The sequence below is a fragment of the Lissotriton vulgaris genome, chromosome 9, assembly GCF_964263255.1.
Source record: "Lissotriton vulgaris chromosome 9, aLisVul1.2, whole genome shotgun sequence".
Classification (NCBI taxonomy): domain Eukaryota; kingdom Metazoa; phylum Chordata; class Amphibia; order Caudata; family Salamandridae; genus Lissotriton; species Lissotriton vulgaris.
In genome coordinates this window covers 820,115,613-820,123,181 of record NC_141697.1, presented here as the reverse complement: position 1 = coordinate 820,123,181, position 7,569 = coordinate 820,115,613, and the positions used below count along the sequence as shown (strand labels likewise).

General features: G+C 46.4%; 1 pseudogene; it reads left to right on the top strand.

Annotated features, from left to right (window-relative positions):
• The first annotated feature begins 1,370 nt into the window (after positions 1-1,370).
• LOC147692305 (forkhead box protein F2 pseudogene) lies at positions 1,371-2,156 on the top strand (annotated as a pseudogene).
• The last annotated feature ends 5,413 nt before the right edge of the window (positions 2,157-7,569 follow it).

The window sequence follows — 7,569 nt, the reverse complement described above, 5'->3', positions numbered from 1 at the left end:
GTCTTGAATTCTTTTATTCCTAGAACATACAACCACTTGATCACTAATGAGTTCATCATGCAAAGATCCGAATTTGCAATGCATTGCCAATAGTTTTAATTGAGAAACATACTCCTCTACAGACTCATTCTCCAACTGCTTCCTTTTGAAAAACGCACGTCTGGTGACACCAATACATACAGTGGGTGAGTAGTGCTCAGTCAAATCTGAAATTGCCATTTTAAAAATGTCAAAGTCGCCAGATCTTTCTGGTTTTTGCATTTGGTTATAAACTCTCAAACCTTCCGTACCAAGACTATGTAACAGCATTCTCATTTTACGTTCTGGTGATAAAGTTCCAACATTATCTTCCAGAGTGGCAATATAATTGAGGAAATACTCTTTCCATTCAGGCCATTTAATTATAGGATCACCAGGAGAAGTCAGAAATTCTTTAGGAGTACTAATATTTATATTGATGCATGAAGAAGACATTGAATTATTCGAGGAAGCACTTGTAGAAGCAGAATTATCATTTTGATTTACATTGCTCATGTTGTTTCAAAATATGAATTTAAGAACATGAAAATGAAAAAAAAATGCAAATAACTTACACTGCTGGTCGCTGTGTGACTACGTTAAACAATTGAAGAAAATAGAAGTGCTGATGAAAACGCTGCGTGAGTAGTACGATAACTTAAGAGAAATGAAGTTCCGACATGGACAGCTGCTTGGAAGCGTCTTGAAATATCTCATCGAAATTCAAAATGGAGGCACGTACAAAGCGTTATGTTACGCGACGTGACCTCTGGCGTATGAGTCTTCAGTTGATTGGCAACGCTGAAGCGTGTGGATGCGAGCGCAAGACTTGTGTCACTGGTTGCTAAGCAGCATTAAAGCGAGCGTCAAGTCCGTGCACACATCCGTTGCCAAGAATGCAATCGTTCGTGAAAACTAGTAACAACTGAAAGTCACTTAGAAGAGAAATACAAGCAGAAGCAATTCATGAATTCTAATTATCCATCTACTCACGGTTAGAAGTAAAATCACGTAGCGATGTGACCAGCAACGTAGTTAAAAAAAATGTAAAAATGTATGAAAAGTAATTCCTGAGATTAAGAATGTTGGTTGAAATATCCCAATCGTCGCCAATTTTTTAGTAAATTGGATTAAATGAATAATATTCCAAGTAAATTAAATGTGAAATAAGTATTTTATTCCAAGGTGAGATACACGTCTGATAGATCCATAGTCAGCATGAAGAATGACCAACAGACACAAACATCGAGTACATCATGGAATACAGAACACAGGAATCCCTTCAAATGAATGCAAGATCATTTAAAGATATATGAACAATAAATGCATTAAAGAGATAAGAACAATACAAAATGCCATGTCACAATACTACACTGAGCCCGCCATCGGCCCTCCTGGAGCCGCCGGCCTCGTCAAAGCCCAAGAAGCCGTGAGCCGGCCTGCGGCGGCCGGAGAGAACCCCCCCTGCTCCTACATCTCGCTGATCATCATGGCCAGCCAGGGTGTGCTGGTGTGGCGCCTGACGCTGGGCAAAATCTACCAGTTCCTGCAGACGCGCTTCTCCTTATTCCGCGGGGCCTACCAGGGCTGAAAGAACTTGGCGTGCCACAACCTCTCCCTCAGCGAGTGCTTCATCAAGCTGCTCAAGGGCCTGGGCCGGCCCGGAAAGGGCCACTACTGGACCATCGACCCGGACTCCGAGTTCATGTTCGAGGAGGGTTCCTTCCGGCGGCCAGGCACTGAAGACCGCCGTGGCCTGGGTTTCGGGGCCTTCGACTCGCGCCTGGAGCGGCTTGCCGGTGCCCACCACATGGCCCCTAGCTCTGGCTCCAGGTACATGGCCAGCTGCCCATCTGGGGGGGACTACCTGCCAGAGAGCGGCGGCAGCAGCAGCCCCCTGTGCTCCTCACCTGCTCCTCACCTGCCCTGGCCAGCGCAATGAACTGCCACTCGCCTTATACCAGTCCTCTGGCGCACTGGAGCTCCTTGGGGGCCAGAGCCTACATGAAGCAGCAGCCCTTGTTGCCTGGTGGCGCTCCTGCAACGGGGGTGCTCTCGGGGTGGCCCCTTACTCCCTGGACCAGGGCTACCTGCACCAGAACACAAGGGATAAGCTCTCAGGTGAGCGCTGCCGTTAGCTAAGCGGGTTACAGCTAGAGGTGAGTGGAGGAGTCTTGTTTAGAAATAGATTATTGCCCAATGTTTTTTTATCTACAGGGTCTCATTGTTAGCAACCAGATTATGGTGCACAGCGCCTGCCATGGAATTCCTTCACGCATGCATTCATTATCTTGTTAATTCACACATCTATGTATTCATTCCTGCGCCCATTTGTTAATGCATTCACAACATAGCCATGCAAACACTTCTCGTTTAAATGATTATTTTTCTATGAATTAATTAATCTGCACAGTTTATTCTTCACTTCTAACATTCCTCTATTCACTCACAGAATAATCCATCTATCCAGCCATTCATAGATCCATCTAATCATTCATCGATTTCTATCATGAAAAATGTGGGTGTGAGGAGGAGAAAAATACCAAATTTAGCACTCGCTCACTGCAAAGATTGTTTCTTTACAGTGTGACCTGCCCTCATATACATTTGTATACTTTGATTCTAAACGGATATTAAATTATTTTGAATACTTCGATTCCGTATATAGAGAAAAGCAGACCTTTTGCACCCGCTAACATGGGAGTTCCACATGCCTGCAAAGTGTTCACGAACAAGTAGAACCCGCTGCCCGTTTGATCAACAGTCCTGGGGATACCCATTTATAATCCCAGTACCTCTTTTCCTTCATCCGCCAAGCTGCTGAGATCTTAAAATACTCCTCACATGCACTCCCCTACATCAAGTGCCGTGTAAAAATGGTCTTGTACAAGAAGAGGAGCGTTAACTGAGCAGGAGACCCCGATTTGTAATCCCGGCTCCTCATTTAGCCAAATGTGTGGCACCCTAAGCAATGGTAGATGATAACTCTTTCAGGTACCTCACTGAAAGAAAAAAAAAGAAGCGTTGGCAAAACCACTAGGTCTGACCTTGGAAGATGGTGCGAGTTACTATTTTTGTTGTTTCTGGTTTTGAAAACGAGGTGCACTTGACGCCTCAGTGGTATTTAAACACAAGGCTCAGTTGGGCACCTGTGCACATAGATCTGTGAGTGTATGGCTACTGTAACAGTTTGGCCTGGGACTTTCGTTGAGGTGGTTTGCAGGACTGACTGTTTTTGATTGTGTTTCCTGATAGTAAATGAGAGTACCATAGAAGGGTTTGGCAGTAGAGTGTGTGCCTCTCCAACCTGGATGACAGGGGGAGAGAGTGATGGTAGTAAAAGGCAGGGGTAGTACACGCAGGAACTTCTCCACCATAAAATCAGTTCAACTGTTCCCCCTTCATAACGGTCCAACACCACATAAATCATGGTCTTCCATCTAGGAATGCTTAAAGATGCAAGTTCATGAAAGTATGAACAGACATTTGGTACAAATAGAGACTTACAGTTAGCCTAACTGTGCATGTTGTAGGCCCTATTTTTCCTCTGAACTTGTTACTATATAAGCCTGCTTGCTTCTGTGCCACATTGTACTTTCACACAGAACCTGCATATTTTTTTGTGTTCTGTTCTTTTCCTGGGATTTAGTCTGAACACCAGGGGTGGTTCCTTTACTAGTGTGGAGGAGCATTGCCCCACTGCTTTCTCACAGTGCGAGAAGCAGAAACGTAAAATGATAATAACTACCATTTTAGGTTTCTGCTTCTTGCACTGTGAGAAAGCATAGGGGATTGGTTGTGGGTGGGCGGGTGGGCGGGGCTGCTCTGCGGCAGGAGAGGAGTGGTGTGCCCACTCTTGAGTGAACATGACTGGTTTGGTCGGCCCACTAGAGGGCCGACCAAACCAGTCATGCACACTCTACCCTGCTCCATGCAGTCTGCAATGCAGCCTATATGGAGATCATGGCCGGGCCATTAGCCCCTGGCTGGGCGGCATCCCGACCAATCACAGCATTGTGATTGGCTTAGAGGTGTGGGTCTGTCTCCCTGCATCCTGTTCCTGCCAGAGGCAGGAGAGAAGGAGAGGAGCAGAGACTACGTGGATGATATCTACTTAATGGATGACAAATTAAACCCACATATGGCAAGAGTGGACCGCATAATATTGCGGTTTGCAAATATTGGTTACAATTTAACTTAAAAAAATCTTTCATAGCTTTTCTCAATGTCCTTGTCTTAGGATATGAACTTACACATGAGGGTAAAAGTCTTTCCTCTAATTTTCGGGAAATGTGTGCTCAGCTACAGCCTCCAAGTACACCTAAGAAATGTAGTCTCTGCTGGGATTTCGGAATTTTTGCTAAACCTATGTACCTGGTTATGCCCAACACTTCATATTGAACTTCCGAGCATACTTAAACAATCAGATTTTTACAGTCTGACTTGCTTGAAAAACGCCATTCACATATATATATCAATACTACGAACTTAGTCATCCACGTTTTACCGGGTGCAATTGGATTTACATATGTCACCTTTAATGAAGGTGAAACAGTAACAATAGCTTTTAAATCGCATTTGTCCTGTGGAAATGCGTTTTGCTTCTACTGAACAAATTCTAACTACTGTACAGATGGCCATCCTGAAGGAAAGCGAACTGTTATGGGAGAGGCCCCTTACACCAAAGGGACAGGGCTTTATGTAGATTGTAGATTCCTTATCTTCCCTTGGACGCCCGCCGAACAATCACTCAGGCCCTCATCACTTCTCACCTAGACTACACCAACAGCTTATATGCCGGTGCTCCTCAATATCTGATCGATCGGCTTCAGATCGTTCAGAATGCGGCAGCCAGACTGATCGGAAATATCCCCTACCGTCAATCGGTTGCCGCCTACCGCAAAGAGCTCCACTAGCTTCCTATTGCAAGCCGCATTCAATTTAAGATCTTAACCCTCGCCTTTAGAGCCATCAACGGCCTCGGACCTGGCTACCTGAAAAAGCGAGTGGCAATTTCTCAATCTGTCAGATCACTGAGATCTAACAACCTACGCCTCTTGATCACACCCCGCTTTCGCCGTTCCAGAATGGGCGGTAGAGGGTTCAGCGTTATCAGTGCCAAACTATGGAATTGCCTCCCTATCGACCTCAGGTTCAGCCCGTCTGAATCCATCTTCCGTGCCAAATTAAAAACCTGGCTGTTCTCCAGACTTTGATTCCTGTCTTATATGAAGCTGGTCCCACCCCTCCCTCCCTGAGATCCTGTTTCTAGCGCCGGGACACCCCTCCGGGGGTAGCTGCGCGCTGTATAAGCTACTTAAATAAATAAATTGTAGCATCAAATAAATTAATACTCCTTTTGGCGTCAAACTTAACCAAACCTTGCCACTCGTGCAATTCCAATCTCAAGTCACACTTCATGTATTCAAATTGACCCCACGTTAAATTATAGTGCCACAGAACAAATAATAATACAAAAGTATTCTATATTTATTAAAACTGATGTCACCTAAACCATCTCACCACAATATTAAAAATCATTATATTCTTACACAAAGATAAATACAATTCCATAACACAGTTAATTACATTCCATAAGTCTAAAAACCATTGTAATCTAGAGACAACAGATCCTTAAGCAATTATTGTCAACATTTACATCATATTCACAATACAAAACACTCCAAATTTATTTAAAAAGAGAAAGAGAGATAGAGCACATATGACAATACTGTGAGAAAGTGTCCTCTTTCTGCATGGTTGCCCCCACTTTTTGCTGAATAGCTGATGTGCTTAGACTGAGTGTGCCCTGGACTCCTGCTAATCAGGTACCCAGGGCCTATGTTCTTTCCCTAAAACTGCATTGAAGCCTAAACCCAAATGGCAACTCTGCCTACAGGTCAGCCCCTGGTAAATGGTACCACAGGTACCCAGGGCACTGTGACCTGAGAAGGCCTCTGTGGGCTGCAGCACTTATTGTTTCACCCTTATAGGTCCTGTACCCTTACACTCACACCCTGCCTTTGCAGGCTGGGTGTTTTGGTGCAGAACAAAATGAAGTGTCTCTGTGTGCCATGCTTACAACCCACTGCCCTGGCATAGATCATTCACCCCTCTAGCTGGGTGCACTATATCAGTGGTGCGGGTACAGGTTCATGAGGCCTGTACCCCTACAGTGTCTAAGTCCATTCTTAGACATTATAAGTGCAGTGCTGCCATTAAGAGTATATGGTGCTGGGAGTTTGTCATTACGAACTACACAGCACCATAATGGCTACACTAAATACTGAAAAAATTGGTATCAAGCACATTAAACCCACACTGATGCCATTGTGTGATTTAATGAAAAATGCACACAGAGGACATTTTAGAGATGCCTCCCTGAAAACTAACCTACCATTAGTGTCCAGGCTGAGTGGCTGCTTTCAGCTGCCACCGCCAAACATGTTTCTGGACCCCTGGGTTGAGAGCCTGCTGCTCTCTGGGGCCTGAAACAATGCACATCCTTGGACTAGGTGCCAAGCATTCTTCCCCAGAATGGGCATGGTTCACGAAAGGGAAGCTTCAAAGGCTTGCCGTCTTTGTGAGCTTCCCCAGGCCACTTGTTGTTTTCAGCAACTGGCCCCCACAGGTTCTGACCCCACCTTTGGGCGAGGGCACCAGCGGTAAAAACAAGAGAGGAAGAGAGGTGTGCCCACCTCTGCCAGATCCACCCCTCAGGTCAGGGAGGCGAAGTGAACCACAACTCTCAGTCCCGCCATCTTGCAGTTGGGGGGACTCAGCCAACCAGGGACAGGCTCATGCCCCCCTCCCACTGGAGGGTGGCATAATAGGGGGGGTACCCACCCTAGGGAAGGGACCCTATGGTCCCTACCTTTTACCTACCAGTAACACCCCTAAATCTAGTATTTAGGGGCACCCCTGAACCTTGCTCCTGCAGACAAGAAGAAACTACAAGAAGAAGGAGGACAGAACAGCCGTGCAACAGCTAACAAGAGGAAGACGCCCACTGACTTGTCCCCAGCCCTACCAGCCTGTCACCACCTCGAACCTGCTCCTGTGAATTCTCGGTGTGTCCTGCAGCCAGCAACCTCAAAAACCCTGCAGGACCTACCTGCCTTCAACCACCAAGACTTTGTTTCCTGTGAACACTGGATTTATTCATTTGCTACCTCTGGCTCCGACCAGACACCGCAAATCCGCCCCTCTCTGCACCCCCCCATCCCCTGCCTGAGCTCGAGTGGGCAAACACCATGAATAGGCACCCTGGTGATTATGACCCAAGATCCGGCAACCCCTGACCTGCCTCAAGCCTCCAGCCCACGCCTGCAGCCTAAATCCAGAAGGTCCCCCCAACTGCAACCAGGAGCTGGTAAGAAGATCCGACCCCAAAAGGCACCCCTGCACCCGGCGCCCCAAGGCCTTGGGTGCCCAAACCGATGGTGCCTAACTAACCCCTAACTTCCCAACTTACCTCTCGAAGTGGTGGTCGCACCCAGAAAACCTTTGTCCGCAAGCCTGCAGTGCTTTGCAAACCGGAGGTTCCCCATT